The following is a 23,609-nucleotide window of genomic DNA, read 5'->3' as shown; positions in this document are numbered from 1 at the left end:
TTTCCCAATGATAGAATCCCTTTAAGTATCTTACCCAAAACCATAGTCAAACTTACTGGCCTATAGATTACAGTTTCCACTTTCAGAACCCTTTTTTGAATTCTGTTACAAAATTTGATATGTGCTAACCCTGTGGAACAGACCCAGTCATTACTTAATCCTTAAATATTAGACATAAGCGTCTGTCTGGAGGGTGTCTGCCATCTGGGTCCAGTGATTACTCATATTTTAGTTTAGTTTTGTTTTTTCATATGTAGACTGTGAGCCCCATATAGGGATTACAATGTACTTTTTTTTTCCTATCAGTATGTCTTTGTAGAATGGGAGTAAATCCACGCAAACACGTTGAGAACATACAAACTCCTTGCAAATGTTGTTTCTGGTGGGTTTCGAACCCAGGATTCCAGCACTGCAGTGCTAACCACTAATCCACCATGTTGCCCCCACATAATTTAGTATTTTGATGGCGGCACCGTACTTCCTCTTGGGTTAAACATTTAATGGAGAATTTACATTTCCCCCAATCATGTCTTTGGTCATTGATTGTGTGTGTGTGTGCGTGTTTGTGTGTGTAAATACATTAGAGAAGAAGGCATTTAATGAACCTGCCTTTTTCCCCTTCCTGCTCCACCATTATACCCAGGATTAAGGCAGAATTTTACGTACAAGCAATCCCCTCCCCATTTCCTATTTTTATGCTCCTTTCTAAAGATACTGTACTGCTGTATATTTAAAGCTCAGTCATAGCTAGAGTCCAGCCATGATTCACTTATCCTCATTATGTCATATTTCTCTTTCAACATTATCACCTCTAGTTTTTCCATCTTGTTAGTGAGACTTCTGACTTTATTATACATACATTTTATGTGTCTATCCATATCCCTACTTTTCCTATGCCTTTTGACTGTCCTCACCCCACCCCCATTACAGCCCCAGTTACATTACTTAGCCCTTATTCCATGTCTATACTTTCTTGCCATCTACATCTGTTATTACCCTCCACCCCAGTCGTAGTTTAACCTTTTTCTGCCGAATGGCATTTTTGATTTTCGTTTTTGACTCCCCATCTTCCAAACCCCATAACGTCTTTATTATTCCATTCATAGAACAGTATGGGGGCTTAATGTTTGCGGAACAAATTGTACTTTGTAACAGTATCATTTTTTTTTCCATATGATGTACTGGAAATCTGTAAATAAATTAAGAATGGGGACTTTGAGAAAAAGTGCATGTGTGAGACTTTCTTGGGGGCTTTGTTTTTATGGCATTCACTTTGCAGCCAAAATTACAAGTCACCTGTATTGTATGGGTCTGTATGATTACTTTCATAATTTAATTTATTTTAGTTTTAACCCCTTAGAAAAATGCAAAACTTAATAAAAAATGTTTTCTTAGAGTCACCCGTAACTTTTTTTTATGTTTCTGTGTACAGTGATTAGAGATGAGCGAACAGTGTTCTATCGAACTCATGTTCGATCGGATATTAGGCTGTTCGGCATGTTCGAATCGAATCGAACACCGCGTGGTAAAGTGCGCCATTACTCGATTCCCCTCCCACCTTCCCTGGCGCCTTTTTTGCTCCAATAACAGCGCAGGGTAGGTGGGACAGGAACTACGACACCGGTGACGTTGAAAAAAGTAGGCAAAACCCATTGGCTGCCGAATACATGTGACCTCTAATTTAAAAGAACAGCGCCGCCCAGGTTCGCGTCATTCTGAGCTTGCAATTCACCGAGGACGGAGGTTTCCGTCCAGCTAGCTAGGGCTTAGATTCTGGGTAGGCAGGGACAGGCTAGGATAGGAAGGAGAAGATAACCAACAGCTCTTGTAAGAGCTAAATTCCAGGGAGAAGCTTGTCAGTGTAACGTGGCACTGACGGGCTCAATCGCCGCAACCCAGCTTTCCCAGGATCCTGAATGGAATACACTGTCAGTGTATTCCCGTATACCCGATATATACCCCGATACCCGTTCCAACGGTGTGCCCCCCCACCTTCACCCCAGAAATACCCTGCAAGTCCCCTAGCAATAGAATTGGGGCTATATACACCCACAATTTTTACTACTGGTATACAGTGCCATTGTCTGACTGGGAATTCAAAGAATATATTGGGAATACAAATACCCTCATTTCTTGCTACTGCCATATAGTGCCAGTGTCTGACTGGGAATTCAAAGAATATATTGGGGTTACGTGCACCCACAATTTTTACTACTGGTATACAGTGCCATTGTCTGACTGGGAATTCAAAGAATATATTGGGAATACAAATACCCTCATTTCTTGCTACTGCCATATAGTGCCAGTTTCTGACTGGTAATTCAAAGAATATATTGGGGTTACGTGCACCCACAATTTTTACTACTGGTATACAGTGCCATTGTCTGACTGGGAATTCAAAGAATATATTGGGAATACAAATACCCTCATTTCTTGCTACTGCCATATAGTGCCAGTGTCTGACTGGGAATTCAAAGAATATATTGGGGTTACGTGCACCCACAATTTTTACTACTGGTATACAGTGCCATTGTCTGACTGGGAATTCAAAGAATATATTGGGAATACAAATACCCTCATTTCTTGCTACTGCCATATAGTGCCAGTGTCTGACTGGGAATTCAAAGAATATATTGGGGTTACGTGCACCCACAATTTTTACTACTGGTATACAGTGCCATTGTCTGACTGGGAATTCAAAGAATATATTGGGGTTATAAATACCCTCATTTCTTGCTACTGCCATATAGTGCCAGTTTCTGACTGGTAATTCAAAGAATATATTGGGGTTACGTGCACCCACAATTTTTACTACTGGTATACAGTGCCATTGTCTGACTGGGAATTCAAAGAATATATTGGGGTTATAAATACCCTCATTTCTTGCTACTGCCATATAGTGCCAGTTTCTGACTGGTAATTCAAAGAATATATTGGGGTTACGTGCACCCACAATTTTTACTACTGGTATACAGTGCCATTGTCTGACTGGGAATTCAAAGAGTATATTGGGAATACAAATACCCTCATTTCTTGCTACTGCCATATAGTGCCAGTTTCTGACTGGGAATTCAAAGAATATATTGGGGTTACGTGCACCCACAATTTTTACTACTGGTATACAGTGCCATTGTCTGACTGGGAATTCAAAGAATATATTGGGGTTATAAATACCCTCATTTCTTGCTACTGCCATATAGTGCCAGTTTCTGACTGGTAATTCAAAGAATATATTGGGGTTACGTGCACCCACAATTTTTACTACTGGTATACAGTGCCATTGTCTGACTGGGAATTCAAAGAGTATATTGGGAATACAAATACCCTCATTTCTTGCTACTGCCATATAGTGCCAGTTTCTGACTGGTAATTCAAAGAATATATTGGGGTTACGTGCACCCACAATTTTTACTACTGGTATACAGTGCCATTGTCTGACTGGGAATTCAAAGAATATATTGGGGTTATAAATACCCTCATTTCTTGCTACTGCCATATAGTGCCAGTTTCTGACTGGTAATTCAAAGAATATATTGGGGTTACGTGCACCCACAATTTTTACTACTGGTATACAGTGCCATTGTCTGACTGGGAATTCAAAGAGTATATTGGGAATACAAATACCCTCATTTCTTGCTACTGCCATATAGTGCCAGTTTCTGACTGGGAATTCAAAGAATATATTGGGGTTACGTGCACCCACAATTTTTACTACTGGTATACAGTGCCATTGTCTGACTGGGAATTCAAAGAATATATTGGGGTTATAAATACCCTCATTTCTTGCTACTGCCATATAGTGCCAGTTTCTGACTGGTAATTCAAAGAATATATTGGGGTTACGTGCACCCACAATTTTTACTACTGGTATACAGTGCCATTGTCTGACTGGGAATTCAAAGAGTATATTGGGAATACAAATACCCTCATTTCTTGCTACTGCCATATAGTGCCAGTTTCTGACTGGGAATTCAAAGAATATATTGGGGTTACGTGCACCCACAATTTTTACTACTGGTATACAGTGCCATTGTCTGACTGGGAATTCAAAGAATATATTGGGGTTATAAATACCCTCATTTCTTGCTACTGCCATATAGTGCCAGTTTCTGACTGGTAATTCAAAGAATATATTGGGGTTACGTGCACCCACAATTTTTACTACTGGTATACAGTGCCATTGTCTGACTGGGAATTCAAAGAGTATATTGGGAATACAAATACCCTCATTTCTTGCTACTGCCATATAGTGCCAGTTTCTGACTGGGAATTCAAAGAATATATTGGGGTTACGTGCACCCACAATTTTTACTACTGGTATACAGTGCCATTGTCTGACTGGGAATTCAAAGAATATATTGGGGTTATAAATACCCTCATTTCTTGCTACTGCCATATAGTGCCAGTTTCTGACTGGTAATTCAAAGAATATATTGGGGTTACGTGCACCCACAATTTTTACTACTGGTATACAGTGCCATTGTCTGACTGGGAATTCAAAGAGTATATTGGGAATACAAATACCCTCATTTCTTGCTACTGCCATATAGTGCCAGTTTCTGACTGGGAATTCAAAGAATATATTGGGGTTACGTGCACCCACAATTTTTACTACTGGTATACAGTGCCATTGTCTGACTGGGAATTCAAAGAATATATTGGGGTTATAAATACCCTCATTTCTTGCTACTGCCATATAGTGCCAGTTTCTGACTGGTAATTCAAAGAATATATTGGGGTTACGTGCACCCACAATTTTTACTACTGGTATACAGTGCCATTGTCTGACTGGGAATTCAAAGAGTATATTGGGAATACAAATACCCTCATTTCTTGCTACTGCCATATAGTGCCAGTTTCTGACTGGGAATTCAAAGAATATATTGGGGTTACGTGCACCCACAATTTTTACTACTGGTATACAGTGCCATTGTCTGACTGGGAATTCAAAGAATATATTGGGGTTATAAATACCCTCATTTCTTGCTACTGCCATATAGTGCCAGTTTCTGACTGGTAATTCAAAGAATATATTGGGGTTACGTGCACCCACAATTTTTACTACTGGTATACAGTGCCATTGTCTGACTGGGAATTCAAAGAGTATATTGGGAATACAAATACCCTCATTTCTTGCTACTGCCATATAGTGCCAGTTTCTGACTGGGAATTCAAAGAATATATTGGGGTTACGTGCACCCACAATTTTTACTACTGGTATACAGTGCCATTGTCTGACTGGGAATTCAAAGAATATATTGGGGTTATAAATACCCTCATTTCTTGCTACTGCCATATAGTGCCAGTTTCTGACTGGGAATTCAAAGAATATATTGGGGTTACGTGCACCCACAATTTTTACTACTGGTATACAGTGCCATTGTCTGACTGGGAATTCAAAGAATATATTGGGGTTATAAATACCCTCATTTCTTGCTACTGCCATATAGTGCCAGTTTCTGACTGGTAATTCAAAGAATATATTGGGGTTACGTGCACCCACAATTTTTACTACTGGTATACAGTGCCATTGTCTGACTGGGAATTCAAAGAGTATATTGGGAATACAAATACCCTCATTTCTTGCTACTGCCATATAGTGCCAGTTTCTGACTGGGAATTCAAAGAATATATTGGGGTTACGTGCACCCACAATTTTTACTACTGGTATACAGTGCCATTGTCTGACTGGGAATTTAAAGAGTATATTGGGAATACAAATACCCTCATTTCTTGCTACTGCCATATAGTGCCAGTGTCTGACTGGGAATTCAAAGAATATATTGGGGTTACGTGCACCCACAATTTTTACTACTGGTATACAGTGCCAATTTCTAACTAGGAATTCAAAATGCGCAAGGCTCCCGGAAAGGGACGTGGACGAGGCCGTGGGCGAGGTCGGGGGAATGGTTCTGGGGAGCAAGGTAGCAGTGAAGCCACAGGGCGTCCCGTGCCTACTCCTGTGGGGCAGCAAGCATTGCGCCACTCCACAGTGCCAGGGTTGCTTGCCACATTAACTAAACTGCAGGGTACAAACCTTAGTAGGCCCGAGAACCAGGAACAGGTCTTGCAATGGCTGTCAGAGAACGCTTACAGCACATTGTCCAGCAGCCAGTCAGACTCTGCCTCCTCTCCTCCTATTACCCAACAGTCTTGTCTTCCTTCCTCCCAAAATTCCGAAGCTTTACAGAACAATAACCCAAACTGTCCCTGCTCCCCAGAGCTGTTCTCCGCTCCTTTCATTGTCCCTCAACCTGCCTCTCCACGTCACGATTCCACGAACCTAACAGAGGAGCATCTGTGTCCAGATGCTCAAACACTAGAGTCTCCTCCATCTCCGTTCAATTTGGTGGTGGATGACCAGCAACCCACCCTCATCGACGATGATGTGACGCAGTTGCCGTCAGGGCATCCAGTTGACCGGCGCATTGTGCGGGAGGAGGAGATGAGACAGGAGTTGGAAGAGGAAGTGGTGGATGATGAGGACACTGACCCGACCTGGACAGGGGGGATGTCAAGCGGGGAAAGTAGTGTGGATGTTGAGGCAGGTGCAGCACCAAAAAGGGTAGCTAGAGGCAGAGGCAGAGGTCAGCAGCTTAGGCGAAGCCAGGCCACACCCGGAATCTCCCAAGATGTTCCAGTTCGTACCCAGCCCCGAAAAACTCCCACCTCGAGGGCACGTTTCTCGAAGGTGTGGAGTTTTTTCAAGGAATGCGCCGAGGACAGATATAGTGTTGTCTGCACAATTTGCCTCTCGAAATTGATTAGGGGCTCTGAGAAGAGCAACCTGTCCACCACTTCAATGCGCCGTCATTTGGAATCCAAGCACTGGAATCAGTGGCAGGCAGCAACGGCAGGACAAAGGCCGCCTGCCGTTCACGCCACTGCCACTGCCTCTGCCACTGCCTCTGCCTCTGCCACTGCCACTGCTGACTGTGCTGGCGATGCACTCCAGAGGACGAGCCAGGACACCACTTCATCTGCCTCCGCCACTTTGTTGACTTCTACCTCATCCTCCCCTGGTCCTGTCTTATCTCCTTCTCCTGCACCATCAAAGGCACCATCAGGCGTTTCTTTACAACAACCCACCATCTCTCAGACATTGGAGCGGCGGCAGAAATACACTGCTAACCACCCACACGCGCAAGCCTTGAACGCCAACATCGCTAAACTGCTGGCCCAGGAGATGTTGGCGTTCCGGCTTGTTGAAACTCCCGCCTTCCTGGACCTGATGGCAACTGCGGCACCTCGCTATGCCGTCCCTAGCCGTCACTACTTCTCCCGGTGTGCCGTCCCCGCCTTGCACCAGCACGTGTCACTCAACATCAGGCGGGCCCTTAGTTCCGCGCTTTGCACAAAGGTCCACTTGACCACCGACGCGTGGACAAGTGCATGCGGACAGGGACGCTACATTTCACTGACGGCACACTGGGTGAATGTAGTTGAGGCTGGGACTGCTTCCCAAACTGGCCCGGTGTACCTCGTCTCCCCGCCTAACATTCCTGGCAGGGACACGAGAAGAACACCCCCCTCCTCCTCCTCCTCTACCGCCTCCTCCTCCGCCACCGCCTCCTCCTCCGCCACCGCCTCCTCCTCCGCTGTTAGATTGACCCCAGCTACGAGTTGGAAACGTTGCAGCACTGGCGTTGGTAGACGTCAGCAGGCTGTGCTGAAGCTGATCAGCTTGGGGGACAGACAGCACACTGCCTCCGAGGTGAGGGATGCCCTCCTCGATGAGACGGCAATATGGTTTGAGCCGCTGCACCTGGGCCCAGGCATGGTCGTTTGTGATAACGGCCGGAACCTGGTAGCAGCTCTGGAGCTTGCCGGACTCCAACATGTTCCATGCCTGGCCCACGTCTTCAACCTAGTGGTGCAACGTTTCCTAAAGAGCTACCCCAATGTTCCAGAGCTACTGGTGAAAGTGCGGCGCATGTGCGCCCACTTTCGCAAGTCGACAGTAGCCGCTGCTAGCTTAAAATCTCTCCAGCAACGCCTGCATGTGCCACAACACCGGCTTTTGTGCGACGTCCCCACACGCTGGAACTCAACGTTTCAGATGTTGAATAGAGTGGTTGAGCAGCAGAGACCTTTGATGGAATACCAGCTACAAAACCCTAGGGTGCCACAAAGTCAGCTGCCTCAGTTTCACATCCATGAGTGGCCATGGATGAGAGACCTTTGTGACATCCTACGGGTCTTTGAGGAGTCCACAAGGAGGGTGAGCTCTGAGGATGCGATGGTGAGCCTTACAATCCCGCTCTTGTGTGTTCTGAGAGAATCCCTGATTGACATCAGGGATAACTCAGATCACACAGAGGAGTTAGGGATAGCATCCGATCCGTCACAGCTGGAGAGTAGGTCCACACATCTGTCCGCTTCACTGCGTTTAATGGAGGAGGAGGAGGAGGAGGAGGAGGAAGAAGAGTTGTCCGATGATGTGATGGTGATACAGGAGGCTTCCGGGCAACTTCGAATCGTCCCATTGTTGCAGCGCGGATGGGTAGACATGGAGGATGAGGAGGAAATGGAGATTGAACTTTCCGGTGGGGCCAGAGGAGTCATGCCAACTAACACTGTGGCAGACATGGCTGAGTTCATGTTGGGGTGCTTTACAACCGACAAGCGTATTGTCAAAATCATGGAGGACAACCAGTACTGGATCTTTGCTATCCTTGACCCCCGGTATAAAAACAACATCTCGTCTTTTATTCCGGTAGAGGGGAGGGCCAATCGCATCAATGCTTGCCACAGGCAATTGGTGCAGAATATGATGGAGATGTTTCCAGCATGTGACGTTGGCGGCAGGGAGGGCAGTTCCTCCAGTAGGCAACCAAGTTCTCACCGGTCCACACAAACGAGGGGCACACTGTCTAAGGTCTGGGACACCTTGATGGCACCCCCTCGCCAAAGTGCCGCCACGGAGGGTCCTAGTGTCACCAGGCGTGAGAAGTATAGGCGCATGTTGCGGGAATACCTTTCCGACCACAGCCCTGTCCTCTCCGACCCCTCTGCGCCCTACACGTATTGGGTGTCGAAGTTGGACCTGTGGCTTGAACTTGCCCTATATGCCTTGGAGGTGCTGTCCTGTCCTGCCGCCAGCGTCCTATCTGAGAGGGTGTTCAGTGCAGCCGGTGGCATCATCACTGACAAGCGCACCCGTCTGTCAGCTGAGAGTGCCGACCGGCTCACTTTGATAAAAATGAACCACCACTGGATAGAGCCTTCATTTTTGTGCCCACCTGTGTAAAGCACCCCAACATGAAACTCCATGTCTGTACTCAACCTCTCCAATTCCTCCGCATCCTCATACTCATCCACCATAAGCGTTGCACAATTCTGCTAATACTAGGCTCCCTCCAACATGATTTCCCCCAACTCTGCTGGTTAGAGGCTCCCTCCACCCTGATTTCCACCAACTCTGCTGGTTAGAGGCTCCCTCCACCCTGCTTTCCCACAACTCTGCTGGTTAGAGGCTCCTTCCACCATGAATTTGCCAAAACTGGGCTGTTTAGAGGCTCCCTCCACCATGAATTGGTCCAAACTGGGCTGGTTAGAGGCTCCCTCCACCATTAATTGGTCCAAACTGGGCTGGTTAGAGGCTCCCTCCACCATGAATTTGCCCAAACTGGGCTGTTTAGAGGCTCCCTCCACCATGAATTTGCCCAAACTGGGCTGTTTAGAGGCTCCCTCCACCATGAATTGGTCCAAACTGGGTTTTTTAGAGGCTCCCTCCACCATGAATTGGTCCAAACTGGGCTGGTTAGAGACTCCCTCCACCATGAATTGATCCAAACTGGGGTGGTTAGAGGCTCCCTCCACCATTAATTGGTCCAAACTGGGCTGGTTAGAGGCTCCCTCCACCATTAATTGGTCCAAACTGGGCTGGTTAGAGGCTCCCTCCACCATTAATTGGTCCAAACTGGGCTGGTTAGAGGCTCCCTCCACCATGAATTTGCCCAAACTGGGCTGTTTAGAGGCTCCCTCCACCATGAATTTGCCCAAACTGGGCTGGTTAGAGGCTCCCTCCACCATGAATTGGTCCAAACTGGGGTTTTTAGAGGCTCCCTCCACCATTAATTGGTCCAAACTTGGCTGTTTAGAGGCTCCCTCCACCATTAATTGGTCCAAACTGGGCTGGTTAGAGGCTCCCTCCACCATGAATTGGTCCAAACTGGGTTTTTTAGAGGCTCCCTCCACCATGAATTTGCCCAAAATGGGCTGTTTAGAGGCTCCCTCCACCATGAATTTGCCCAAACTGGGCTGGTTAGAGGCTCCCTCCACCATGAATTGGTCCAAACTGGGGTTTTTAGAGGCTCCCTCCACCATGAATTGGTCCAAACTTGGCTGTTTAGAGGCTCCCTCCACCATGAATTGGTCCAAACTGGGGTGGTTAGAGGCTCCCTCCACCATTAATTGGTCCAAACTGGGCTGGTTAGAGGCTCCCTCCACCATTAATTGGTCCAAACTGGGCTGGTTAGAGGCTCCCTCCACCATGAATTGGTCCAAACTGGGTTTTTTAGAGGCTCCCTCCACCATGAATTTGCCCAAACTGGGCTGTTTAGAGGCTCCCTCCACCATGAATTGGTCCAAACTGGGCTGGTTAGAGGCTCCCTCCACCATGAATTTCCCAAAACTTGGCTGTTTAGAGGCTCCCTCCACCATTAATTGGTCCAAACTGGGCTGGTTAGAGGCTCCCTCCACCATGAATTGGTCCAAACTGGGGTTTTTAGAGGCTCCCTCCACCATGAATTGGTCCAAACTTGGCTGTTTAGAGGCTCCCTCCACCATGAATTGGTCCAAACTGGGGTGGTTAGAGGCTCCCTCCACCATTAATTGGTCCAAACTGGGCTGGTTAGAGGCTCCCTCCACCATTAATTGGTCCAAACTGGGCTGGTTAGAGGCTCCCTCCACCATGAATTTGCCCAAACTGGGCTGTTTAGAGGCTCCCTCCACCATGAATTTGCCCAAACTGGGCTGGTTAGAGGCTCCCTCCACCATGAATTGGTCCAAACGGGTTTTTAGAGGCTCCCTTCACCATGAATTGGTCCAAACTTGGCTGTTTAGAGGCTCCCTCCACCATGAATTGGTCCAAACTGGGTTTTTTAGAGGCTCCCTCCACCATGAATTTGCCCAAACTGGGCTGTTTAGAGGCTCCCTCCACCATGAATTTGCCCAAACTGGGCTGGTTAGAGGCTCCCTCCACCATGAATTGGTCCAAACTGGGGTTTTTAGAGGCTCCCTCCACCATGAATTGGTCCAAACTTGGCTGTTTAGAGGCTCCCTCCACCATGAATTGGTCCAAACTGGGGTGGTTAGAGGCTCCCTCCACCATTAATTGGTCCAAACTGGGCTGGTTAGAGGCTCCCTCCACCATTAATTGGTCCAAACTGGGCTGGTTAGAGGCTCCCTCCACCATGAATTGGTCCAAACTGGGTTTTTTAGAGGCTCCCTCCACCATGAATTTGCCCAAACTGGGCTGTTTAGAGGCTCCCTCCACCATGAATTGGTCCAAACTGGGCTGGTTAGAGGCTCCCTCCACCATGAATTTCCCAAAACTTGGCTGTTTAGAGGCTCCCTCCACCATTAATTGGTCCAAACTGGGGTTAGAGGCTCCCTCCACCATGAATTGGTCCAAACTGGGGTTTTTAGAGGCTCCCTCCACCATGAATTGGTCCAAACTTGGCTGTTTAGAGGCTCCCTCCACCATGAATTGGTCCAAACTGGGGTGGTTAGAGGCTCCCTCCACCATTAATTGGTCCAAACTGGGCTGGTTAGAGGCTCCCTCCACCATTAATTGGTCCAAACTGGGCTGGTTAGAGGCTCCCTCCACCATGAATTTGCCCAAACTTGGCTGTTTAGAGGCTCCCTCCACCATGAATTTGCCCAAACTGGGCTGGTTAGAGGCTCCCTCCACCATGAATTGGTCCAAACGGGTTTTTAGAGGCTCCCTTCACCATGAATTGGTCCAAACTTGGCTGTTTAGAGGCTCCCTCCACCATGAATTGGTCCAAACTGGGGTGGTTAGAGGCTCCCTCCACCATTAATTGGTCCAAACTGGGCTGGTTAGAGGCTCCCTCCACCATTAATTGGTCCAAACTGGGCTGGTTAGAGGCTCCCTCCACCATGAATTGGTCCAAACTGGGGTTTTTAGAGGCTCCCTCCACCATGAATTGGTCCAAACTTGGCTGTTTAGAGGCTCCCTCCACCATTAATTGGTCCAAACTGGGCTGGTTAGAGGCTCCCTCCACCATGAATTGGTCCAAACTGGGTTTTTTAGAGGCTCCCTCCACCATGAATTTGCCCAAACTGGGCTGTTTAGAGGCTCCCTCCACCATGAATTGGTCCAAACTGGGTTTTTTAGAGGCTCCCTCCACCATGAATTGGTCCAAACTGGGCTGGTTAGAGGCTCCCTCCACCATGAATTGGTCCAAACTGGGGTGGTTAGAGGCTCCCTCCACCATTAATTGGTCCAAACTGGGCTGGTTAGAGGCTCCCTCCACCATGAATTGGTCCAAACTGGGCTGGTTAGAGGCTCCCTCCACCATGAATTTGCCCAAACTGGGCTGTTTAGAGGCTCCCTCCACCATGAATTTGCCCAAACTGGGCTGGTTAGAGGCTCCCTCCACCATGAATTGGTCCAAACTGGGGTTTTTAGAGGCTCCCTCCACCATGAATTGGTCCAAACTTGGCTGTTTAGAGGCTCCCTCCACCATTAATTGGTCCAAACTGGGCTGGTTAGAGGCTCCCTCCACCATGAATTGGTCCAAACTGGGTTTTTTAGAGGCTCCATCCACCATGAATTTGCCCAAACTGGGCTGTTTAGAGGCTCCCTCCACCATGAATTGGTCCAAACTGGGGTGGTTAGAGGCTCCCTCCACCATTAATTGGTCCAAACTGGGCTGGTTAGAGGCTCCCTCCACCATTAATTGGTCCAAACTGGGCTGGTTAGAGGCTCCCTCCACCATGAATTGGTCCAAACTGGGGTTTTTAGAGGCTCCCTCCACCATGAATTGGTCCAAACTTGGCTGTTTAGAGGCTCCCTCCACCATTAATTGGTCCAAACTGGGCTGGTTAGAGGCTCCCTCCACCATGAATTGGTCCAAACTGGGTTTTTTAGAGGCTCCCTCCACCATGAATTTGCCCAAACTGGGCTGTTTAGAGGCTCCCTCCACCATGAATTGGTCCAAACTGGGGTGGTTAGAGGCTCCCTCCACCATTAATTGGTCCAAACTGGGCTGGTTAGAGGCTCCCTCCACCATTAATTGGTCCAAACTGGGCTGGTTAGAGGCTCCCTCCACCATGAATTGGTCCAAACTGGGGTTTTTAGAGGCTCCCTCCACCATGAATTGGTCCAAACTTGGCTGTTTAGAGGCTCCCTCCACCATTAATTGGTCCAAACTGGGCTGGTTAGAGGCTCCCTCCACCATGAATTGGTCCAAACTGGGTTTTTTAGAGGCTCCCTCCACCATGAATTTGCCCAAACTGGGCTGTTTAGAGGCTCCCTCCACCATGAATTGGTCCAAACTGGGTTTTTTAGAGGCTCCCTCCACCATGAATTGGTCCAAACTGGGCTGGTTAGAGGCTCCCTCCACCATGAATTGGTCCAAACTGGGGTGGTTAGAGGCTCCCTCCACCATTAATTGGTCCAAACTGGGCTGGTTAGAGGCTCCCTCCACCATTAATTGGTCCAAACTGGGCTGGTTAGAGGCTCCCTCCACCATTAATTGGTCCAAACTGGGCTGGTTAGAGGCTCCCTCCACCATGAATTTGCCCAAACTGGGCTGTTTAGAGGCTCCCTCCACCATGAATTTGCCCAAACTGGGCTGGTTAGAGGCTCCCTCCACCATGAATTGGTCCAAACTGGGGTTTTTAGAGGCTCCCTCCACCATGAATTGGTCCAAACTTGGCTGTTTAGAGGCTCCCTCCACCATTAATTGGTCCAAACTGGGCTGGTTAGAGGCTCCCTCCACCATGAATTGGTCCAAACTGGGTTTTTTAGAGGCTCCCTCCACCATGAATTTGCCCAAACTGGGCTGTTTAGAGGCTCCCTCCACCATGAATTGGTCCAAACTGGGGTGGTTAGAGGCTCCCTCCACCATTAATTGGTCCAAACTGGGCTGGTTAGAGGCTCCCTCCACCATTAATTGGTCCAAACTGGGCTGGTTAGAGGCTCCCTCCACCATGAATTTGCCCAAACTGGGCTGGTTAGAGGCTCCCTCCACCATGAATTGGTCCAAACTGGGTTTTTTAGAGGCTCCCTCCACCATGAATTTGCCCAAACTGGGCTGGTTAGAGGCTCCCTCCACCATGAATTGGTCCAAACTGGGGTTTTTAGAGGCTCCCTCCACCATGAATTTGCCCAAACTGGGCTGTTTAGAGGCTCCCTCCACCATGAATTGGTCCAAACTGGGTTTTTTAGAGGCTCCCTCCACCATGAATTGGTCCAAACTGGGCTGGTTAGAGGCTCCCTCCACCATGAATTGGTCCAAACTGGGGTGGTTAGAGGCTCCCTCCACCATTAATTGGTCCAAACTGGGCTGGTTAGAGGCTCCCTCCACCATTAATTGGTCCAAACTGGGCTGGTTAGAGGCTCCCTCCACCATGAATTTGCCCAAACTGGGCTGTTTAGAGGCTCCCTCCACCATGAATTTGCCCAAACTGGGCTGGTTAGAGGCTCCCTCCACCATGAATTGGTCCAAACTGGGGTTTTTAGAGGCTCCCTCCACCATGAATTGGTCCAAACTTGGCTGTTTAGAGGCTCCCTCCACCATTAATTGGTCCAAACTGGGCTGGTTAGAGGCTCCCTCCACCATGAATTGGTCCAAACTGGGTTTTTTAGAGGCTCCCTCCACCATGAATTTGCCCAAACTGGGCTGTTTAGAGGCTCCCTCCACCATGAATTGGTCCAAACTGGGGTGGTTAGAGGCTCCCTCCACCATTAATTGGTCCAAACTGGGCTGGTTAGAGGCTCCCTCCACCATTAATTGGTCCAAACTGGGCTGGTTAGAGGCTCCCTCCACCATGAATTTGCCCAAACTGGGCTGGTTAGAGGCTCCCTCCACCATGAATTGGTCCAAACTGGGTTTTTTAGAGGCTCCCTCCACCATGAATTTGCCCAAACTGGGCTGGTTAGAGGCTCCCTCCACCATGAATTGGTCCAAACTGGGGTTTTTAGAGGCTCCCTCCACCATGAATTTGCCCAAACTCTGCTGGTTAGAGGCTCAATCCACCCTGATTTTCAAAACAAATGTTGGTGCCAACCTCAACTTACTACAAGGGCCAAATTCACTGCTGGTGACAAGCTCTCCTCACTGCAAGTGCCAAATACACATGTTTCAAGGTGTTTTCCTACTGTCAGAGAGGTGGTATTGAGTGTGTAAAGTGTGTAGTTGTTAGGCTGTGATGTTGGGGTAATAGAGGGTCTTTGGTGTGTTAGATGCCCCCAGACATGCTTCCCCTGCTGTCCCAGTGTCATTCCAGAGGTGTTGGCATCATTTCCTGGGGTGTCATAGTGGACTTGGTGACCCTCCAGACACGGATTTGGGTTTCCCCCTTAACGAGTATCTGTTCCCCATAGACTATAATGGGGTTCGAAACCCGTTCGAACACACGAACATTGAGCGGCTGTTCGAATCGAATTTCGAACCTCGAACATTTTAGTGTTCGCTCATCTCTAACAGTGATGCATAGGGAGTCTTTTTCTGTGGAGCCAGATGTAGTTATAGTTAATTAGTTAAACCATTTTGGAAAATGTCTATTGCTTTGATCACATTTTTTTCAACTTTCAAATTGTTATGGGAGGTGAAACAATGAAAAAAAGACAGTTCGGCTGTTTTAATTTTTTTCACCAAACAGAAAAAAGGCATTTTTGGAAACAGGGATACCTAATGTGTATGTGTTTCTCAGTATTTAAGTACTTTTATATATGTTCTAGGTTCTATTTATTCTTTTATTTTAACTGTAATTAGTATATTAGAATATATTGCAAATTACTGGCATTTCTATTACAGGCTGCATGGAGCACCCTGTAATAGAAGTTAATGTCAGACATTCCTGGGAGCCTTCAATAGGCTCACAGCTATCATGGCAATGGATCGTCAGTCCCAGATCTTGGTCTTGATCCTCCCCAAAGCTGACCAAGGTACAGCAGGCTCGACTGACCATGATCAGTGCAGTCACTTATCATGAGCTTTAGTACCAGGTCTTTGCTGTATAATACATCAAAGACCCGGTGGGTATGATGGCTGTTCAGCTCCTGAGTGGCCACCAGATTTAAATACCAAAAATAGTAATAGTATGGCAGAAGTTGGGAAGGGGTTAAACATTCCTCCAACTATTTCACCATCTTCTCCCCCAACACAGGGTATGAGATGCAGCCCATCCCTATCATAGAGCCTGCAGCCCACAGCAAAGTCTCGGTTTCTCCAAGAACCCCAACCTTTCCTTCTTACACAGCTCCTGAGCCACTTAAAGTGAAAAATAACTTGGCAACTTTACCAATATTCTTGAACAAAATTGCCATATGATTTGTGTTTACATCTCCTTTGTAGATCTATGCATTTCTTTAAAAAAAAAAAAAAAAATTACAATCAAATTTAGCATATTCTGATTCTGCACTCACACTATCTTTGGTATGTTTTCAACTTCTTGCTAACCCATCAAATTTGCATTGTTAAAAATTAGAGGATGGATGTTCGGAAGTATAGCTGCAATTTCAGACTATATAGAGCTTGTTTGCAATTTGTTATCCTGGAGACATATAAGTCTGAAGAACTGTGGACACAAAATGTTGGCAAATCTACTGCAAATTAACTTCATTCTAGTACCATTAATAAAAAAAAAATGATCTGGTGGTGAAGATATACAGTACTCTCTAAAACAATAGGGCAGGTATGTAAAAAATGCTGCAAAGTAAAATTGCTTTCAAAAACTGACATGTTAATAGTTTATTTTTTCCAATTAAAAAATGAAATGAATAAACAAAAGAAAAATCTAAATCAAATCAATATTTGGTGTCACCATCTTTGCCTTCAAAACAGCATCAATTCTTCTAAGTATACAAACTGTCTTCTGGCCCAGCCAAATTTGAAGATGCTCCGAGAAACAGACAACATTGAGGACCACAGACACAGTGGTCAACCAAGGAAACTCAGTGCAGCAGATGAGAAATACAACATGCTTACTTGAAAATCTGACCGGAACTGGTCACCATGGAAGAATAGCAGCCAAAAAGCCTTACCTTTGATACAAAAACAAGGCTAGGCAATTCAACTATGCATGAAAACATAGTAACCTGGCAAAGTGATGATATGGCCCCCACAGAACACTGATCTCAACATCACACAATCTGTCTCGGATTACATGAAAAGACAGAAAGATTTCAGCAAGCCTATATTTGTATAGAAAAATAAGATATTAACATTTCTATGTTTAAAACCATTCTTAAAGGGTTTAGCCACTTTCAGACGAATACTTAGAGAAAAATGCTATTGTTTGAATGATAAAAAGTTATACTATTTTACAATATACTTTCTGTATCAATTCCTCACGGTTTTCTCTATATCTGTATGCTTACTTCTAGTGGTTAAGATTTTGACCATGGTCATGTAATTTACAGTCCATGATCATGTGATGAGCACACAAGTGTACAGCTCATTACCAGGCAGATATCTGATTACTGTGCTGTGACGATAACGAGTGGCTCCTGTGTGTTTACCACATGATCATAGACTATATATCACATGACCATGGTCAGAATCTCATCCACTAGAGGTAAGAAGAATGAATGACAGCAAGCAAAGATCTAGAAAACCGTGAGGAATTGATACAGAAAGTATAATGAAAAATTATACAACTTTTATTATACAAACAATAACATTTGTCTCTCAATATTGGTCTGAAAGTGGAAAAACCCCTTTAATTAGCTGCATTTTTTCCACAGAGTATGGTACATATCATTTAAAGTTATTCTTGACTCCTTCAGTTCTTACCACTTTTTCAATGCTGATAAATTTTAAAATATCACAGAATAAAAGTGAATGATAAACACAGATGTAAATAAAAGCTTTTTTTAAAAAAATGCTGCCTGTAACCTTAGGCTTAGGATAGGTTATCAATATCAGCTTGGTGGGGGGACTGCCACAGATCAGCTTCTTGAAGTGGCATTAGCACTTAGGTATCTGATGCTTTAGCTTCTCAGGCCACTGTCACTTTGAAAAATCATGCGGCCTGTTTGAATAGGCTGAGCTGCAATTCAAGCAGAACCACTCTGCAATATACAACTGAAATGATTGGTCACCAATATTACAATCCGATTACTCCTTCTTTATAGTACCTGTAGTAGTAACATTTACGAAACTGAAGCAGTGTGAGTAGGCAATTCTGTAAGTCTCTTACAGAAGGAAGAGTATCTCTATAGTTCAGCTTTCTATTCTCTCCAGTAAAATACTGTGTAGCCCCCATAAAATTCCTGTAAGATTGTGTTCATTTTATTTTTAATATTTTATTCTCCCTGCATATTTAACAAAATAGTCTGGGCGCATACATTAAACAGATGTCTGGGACCAATGCCTGAGTGGCCTCCATCTCAATATGTTGAAATATTATTAAATGTATGCTGCACTATATACTTTTTTTTTACTTACTGGATGTTACTGTATAAAATAGAGCAGTCTGCTGCACTATTTCATACAGTTAATAAAATCAGAACCACCAGTGGATACAGCTGAATGCAGACAAAAAAAAAAACAACTCATTTTGGCCTTCATCAGTACCGTATTTTTCGGACTATAAGACGCACCTAGGTTTTAGAGGAGGAAAATAGGGAAAAAAATTTTGAAGCAAAAACTGGTAAAATATTTAATATATGGGAGTTGTAGTTTTGCAACAGCTGCAAGGCCACATTGACAGGTGACCCTGCAGCTGTACGGGGATGCATAGAGTGTTTTTTTTTTGCGGGGCCAGAAGTACTTTTTAGTTTACCATTTTGGGGAATATCTATTGCTTAGATCACCTTGTATTGAAAAAAAAAAAACGGTGGTTTATGATATATGATTTTCTACTTTTATATATATATTCTAGGGACAGGAGGTGATTTAGAACTTTTATTTATTTCATATTTTTATTATATATTTTGAAAGCTTTTTTTTTTTTTATTTTACAATTTTATTCCCCCCCGGGGGCTTGAACCTGCGGTCACTTGATTGCAAGTCCCATAGACGGCAATACAACTGTATTGCCGTCTATGGGACTTGCAATCAAGCCCATAGACGGCAATACAACTGTATTGCCATCTATGGGACATTCTGTCTATTAGTATTACGGCTGGTCATAGACCCAGCCGCAATACTAATATATAGCCGTGACAGGCCGGGGAGCCTCATTAGGCTCCCGGCTGTCACCCGAACAGGTCGGCTCCTGCGATATCGCCGCGCAGGAGCCGGCCTGCAACTTAACAGGTATGGGGCCGGTGGGGACCGGCCCCGGGGGAGAAGGGCCACCGATACTGACCCGGCATCCGCTATACTAGAGAGGCGGATGCCGGCAAGGGATAGGTGCCATCACAGGTGCTGGGGCCTGATACATCGCTGCCCTGCCCTGCATGAAGCCAGCGGCGGGGGACGGAGGAGCGGAATAGCATCGCCGCTGCCGCTGCTGGCTTCATGCAGGGCAGAGGAGCGCAGCGATGTCGCAGGCCCCGGCACCTGTGATGGTATCTATCACTTGCCGGCTTCCGCCTCTCTATTACAGCGGATGCCAGGCGCCACATTCAGACTATAAGACGCACCCTTCTTTTCCCCAAAAAAATACAGTATATTAGGAGACTATAGGTCTGTTATTGTATAAGCCAGTAATTTTCCCAGGACATACATAAAATGTGCAATTAAAATGCCATATGAAACAATCTAAAGCAGATATTGCGCCAATTATTGGGAACTACCATTCCTAGGAACAAAACATTTCTGATAATAGACTCCTATAAATGTAAAAACGATCACCCAATGGGCAAACAGTTGCATGCTAGTTGAATGGATTGTTTCTGTAACAATAGGCAACATATTCACAATTATAAAACAGTATGGAGATGAACTAAAGATCTGCATCATTTAACTGTTGTAAAACAGCGGCCAATGATTAGAAACAAAAGTTCCTCTAAAATGGCCATTCCTAATCATTGTGGTTGCATTAGCCAAGTATGTGAAATAACAGTAAATATTGTATAGCTAAAACTAACTGCTTTGTATCTTGTTATAAGGAAACAATGACAAATGGGTGAAATCTATTCAACATTATGTACTGATATATTGCACCTGTAGGTCAGATGTCGGCGTAAATCTACATTTCTCTACATTTCATGTAGGGCTCTATAGAAAATTCACACCCTTTGGTACTGCTCAATTTTTTGTTACTGAAAATCTGACACACCATGAGCAAGTGTTCACCAATCTGATCTGAAGCATGAAATGAAATGAAATGATGAATACATTTATTCACTGTGTAAAGGAGGACAACACCTTTACCAATCTCTTCTTACTGATCAGTGGATATCCCCATTAAAGTAAATAGTTATGTTTGTGCAGAAGTTGCCTCGTATTGCCTCTCTACTTTGCATATGACATCCATGAACCTAATAGGGCTTATAGAAAAGGGCTGTCCTTTCATAATTACATGCAATACTCACACTATATGTTTTATTTCCCACATTATGTACAATATAGTAAAATAAAGTTTTACAAAGTGCACAGACTTGACTATTACTGAATAATACTCAGCTACTGTATGCTAGATACAGTCCCGGAAATACCATAAGCAGTAATAGCACTGGTAAGAAATGCTCCCACAATGCAGTCTGTAGATATTTGCATTCCTTGCCTGTTCCCAGCACTAAACACAGCTCCCATGTAAGTAGCCACATACAAGCATATCAAAAGCTAACATCTCTCATAATCTACAGTCAGAGAATCAATCGGTTGTGATGAAACAGTCCATGCAATCTGTTGTAAGAAGACTACACTGTCATAAAGCTTAGATGTAAAGGCTTGTACTGAGAAAGTAAATGAAGAGCAAACTGTGTTACCAATGTACTTAGAAATAACAAATGGTTATTAAAAGTCTACAATCTAGTATCCAGACCTTTTTACAAGCCCTATATGACATATAACAGATGGTGATTTTTTTCATTCTGCATTTACCCATGACTCTGGAAAATGTGATGTAGTATGCATGTATCTAATGTATTATTATTGTTATCATTATTATTATTGTTATCATTATTATTATTATTGTAATTCATTAGATACCATTGTCCAAAAATTTGTCATTTAGCTGTGAAATACCGAAAGACATCTGAACAAATTATGTAGACTGTCTGATTCTATTACTTGAAAATAGGATATTATAGCTGTTACATTCCTGCAATAAATCTTCATTTTTAGCATGACAAAACATATATTAGATATGTCCAAGACAACAATTGTTTGACAGTTCTCAAGAACCTTTTATTCTGCAGACTGTCGAAATATTCCATCTAAACCCCATCTTTAATAGGTAGTATATCACTTAGTGTAACCTGGCAAGGAAAATAAATATTTATAGGCTTTTCCCTATTGAGGTAATGCTACTCTCCTATATTTCATACTGTAGTGTAACCTAACCCCTTCCCCCCTACTAAAATGGCTTTTTAATTGCCCACTGTGTTCCAGCTCCTATAAATCTCTCCACTGCAAGAGACAAGGTCTGATTTTAATCAAGACTTCTTGCTGCCAACCACAGACTGGAGCAGTCTGCCCTAAAGATGTTAAATGGGTGCAATTCAGAGGAGCAGATGAAAATATTTAACGCACAGGAAAACATAAGGGGGTGGTGGAGGGGGTATAGGAGATGAGAGGGAGTGCTACATAAGATACTGGGGAGAGAGTAAAGGAAATGGACAGGGAGTGCATGGGATGAATATGATACATAGTGAGGATTGATGTGGAGACAGAGCGCAGCTTAGGATAAAGCAGGTGGCACAAAGCACGGGAAGGTTTTGTATAAGAAACAATGAGAGTTGGAAGTATAGTTACAGGGGTGACAAGAAGTAGGGCAGGAATTAGACTGAGATTTCTCTTCAATGCTTAGACAGACCTGCAGTCAGAAAGGATAGATTTATATCGCAGGAGGAACGACAGCTGAGATTGTGTGGATGTGCATAGCTAAGAATGGGACTGTAGAGGAATAGATAGATGAGAGATAGATAGATAGATAGATAGATAGACAGACAGATAGATAGATAGATATGAGATAGATAGATAGATAGATAGATAGATGAGAGAGAGAGAGAGAGAGAGAGAGAGAGAGAGAGAGAGAGAGAGAGATGACAGATAGAAAGGCATCAGCAGACATACAGAGGGACAGCTAACAGACCCTGTATAGATTTGGCAGTGAGTCTTTCTGATCCATGTACTACCTGCATGTGACAGTCTTCCAGATACAAGCGCAGTGTAAAGCACATCTGCATTTTCACACTCAGAAGCACAGGGGAGTCACACACATCTCTTGTGAATCACTTTCCATGTTGTCTCTTTTTCCCTCTCTCACTTTCCAGGTGGTGATAATGGGATCTAGCCAGCATACTGAGAAGTCTAGATAAAGGCTCTGCACAGGGATCAGTCAGCAGCATTAGAGGATCGCTGCTATACTGACTATTCCTCAGGGATAACTCACCAGCTTTGACTTTCCACACCATACTCTTCAGTGGTCATCTTCTGTAGGAGGGGGTGGAGATACAGATGGATTTCCCCTTTTCCTGCAGCAGTCTAGGGGTTCTACGTAACCAGGAAGTGTCTGGATAGCCTGTGAGGATGCATAGTAGCCCAAGCAAAGCAAGGCTGGACCGATAAACACATCAATTACCCATAGCAAAGAAATGGAAGTGACAGCCGCTTCCCTTGGGTCCTAACAGGTATAAAGAACCGTTGTGCTATTGCTGTGGAGTCGTCGTGAGGCGAGCTGTCCACTAGCAGAGTCCTGTGTGGAGCTGTGTAGCGACCCTATAGCCGTCGTGAGGCGAGCTGTCCACTAGCAGAGTCCTGTATGGAGCTGTCCACATAGACAGTGCTGGAATCTCACAGTGTCGGGGAGTCTCTCATAGCGCACTCTCTACACCACGTCCTCTGATAGCTGGAGCTCCTGCACAGCTTACTGGTGTAGAACGGGAAAGGTCTTCTCCTGCTCCCCCCACCCTCAGGAGAAGAAGGTTGTCTACAAACCACCGCTGCTCCCTCTGTGATCTAGAAGCCCCCACCCTCCTTCTCCTCCTCTAAGAAGGCAGGTCCTTCCCTTTCAAGCTTTAGATTCCTGTACTCTTACACAACCACCCCGTGTCACCCCCTCCTCACCAATACCTCTGTTATTGGATTAGGAGACTGAGCTAGTGACCGGTTCCATCGTCATGCTGCTGCTGTCAAAATATGAGTGTGCCCACCCCCCGCTAGTAGTGCTGTGATTTACATCTGGGTACCCCCATAGTATGTGAGCATTCCCTGCAGAGATCTCAGCTGCTCCAGTCACCTGCAGTGTGGAGGCAGCCGTGCGACTTATCACACCTTCAATCTCTCTTCTGGTGA

General features: G+C 45.2%; 1 protein-coding gene across 1 annotated transcript in view; it reads right to left on the bottom strand.

Annotated features, from left to right (window-relative positions):
• The window catches only part of GRM4 (glutamate metabotropic receptor 4), a 240,234-nt gene extending 217,294 nt beyond the window's left edge, over positions 1–22,940 (bottom strand). Inside the window, exon 1 of the mRNA XM_075264267.1 lies at positions 22,708–22,940. The gene's annotated coding sequence lies outside the window, so the exon portion shown is untranslated. The remainder of the gene's footprint in view (positions 1–22,707) is intronic.
• Positions 22,941–23,609: the final 669 nt, after the last annotated feature.

Source organism: Leptodactylus fuscus, chromosome 2 (genome assembly GCF_031893055.1).
Source record: "Leptodactylus fuscus isolate aLepFus1 chromosome 2, aLepFus1.hap2, whole genome shotgun sequence".
Classification (NCBI taxonomy): Eukaryota; Metazoa; Chordata; class Amphibia; order Anura; family Leptodactylidae; genus Leptodactylus; species Leptodactylus fuscus.
This window is presented reverse-complemented; position numbering and strand designations above follow the sequence as displayed.